This window comes from Schistocerca gregaria, chromosome 3 (assembly GCF_023897955.1).
Source record: "Schistocerca gregaria isolate iqSchGreg1 chromosome 3, iqSchGreg1.2, whole genome shotgun sequence".
NCBI lineage: Eukaryota > Metazoa > Arthropoda > Insecta > Orthoptera > Acrididae > Schistocerca > Schistocerca gregaria.
In genome coordinates, this window is record NC_064922.1 from 594320442 (window position 1) to 594321532 (window position 1091).

The following is a 1091-nucleotide window of genomic DNA, read 5'->3' on the forward strand; positions in this document are numbered from 1 at the left end:
GATCTTTTCTTAGTGACATTGTGCCGTAAATTTCTTTTTTTTTTCCAGTTTGATTCGGCTCCACCTCATTAGTTATTTAATCTATTCATCTAATTTTAAACTTTCTTCCGTAGCACTGCATTTCAAAAGTTTCTACTCTCTTCTTGTCTGAACTGCTTAATGTAAACATTTTTCTTTCCTACATTCCAGACACATATATTGAGAAAAGATTTACTAATACTTCAGTGACATTAGGCAACAGCCTTGCCACAGTGGATACACCGGTTCCCGTGAGATCACCGAAGTTAAGCACTGTCGGGCATGGCTGGTACTTGGGTGGGTGACCATCCAGCCGCCATGTGCTGTTGCCATTTTTCGGGGTGCACTCAGCCTCGTCATGCCCCTTGAAGAGCTACTCATCCGAATAGTAGTGGCTTCGGCCAAAGAAAACCATCATAACAACCGGGAGAGCGGTGTGCTGACCACACGCCCCTCCTATCCACATCCTCAACTGAGGATGACATGGCGGTTGGATGGTCCCGATGGGCTACTTGTGGCCTGAAGATGGAGTGCTTTTTCAGTGATATTAGGTGTTAAGAAATCCCTCTTTTTCAGAAATGCTTTTGTTGCTATTACCAATCTGCATTTTATTTCCTCTCTGCTGTGGCTAACATCACTTACTTTGTTGCCCAAATCACAAAACTCAGCTAGTATCTTTAATACTGTATTTTCTAACCTAATTCCCTCAGCATCACCTGATGTAATTTGACTACATTCCATTAACCATGATGAACTTTTTTACATTCATCCTATAATATCTTATCAAGACACCATCCATACTTGTTTTACCAAGTCCTTTGCTCTGTCTAACAAAATTGCAATATCTTTGGCAAATCTCAAGTTTTTATTTCTTCTCCCTGAAATTTAATTCCCTTTCCAAATTTATTGTTGGTTTCCTATACTGCTTGCTCAATGTGCAGAATGAATAACATGGGAGATACGTTACTAACCTGTCTCACTCCTTTCTCATGTATCATCTCCTTTTTTTAATTATTTGACTCTTATAACTGCAGTTTAATTTCTGTACAACTTGTAAATAACCCTTTCTCTAC

General features: G+C 39.4%; 1 pseudogene; it reads left to right on the forward strand.

Moving 5' to 3' along the window:
- Positions 1 to 233: 233 nt before the first annotated feature.
- On the forward strand, positions 234 to 350 carry LOC126356545 (5S ribosomal RNA; annotated as a pseudogene).
- The last annotated feature ends 741 nt before the right edge of the window (positions 351 to 1091 follow it).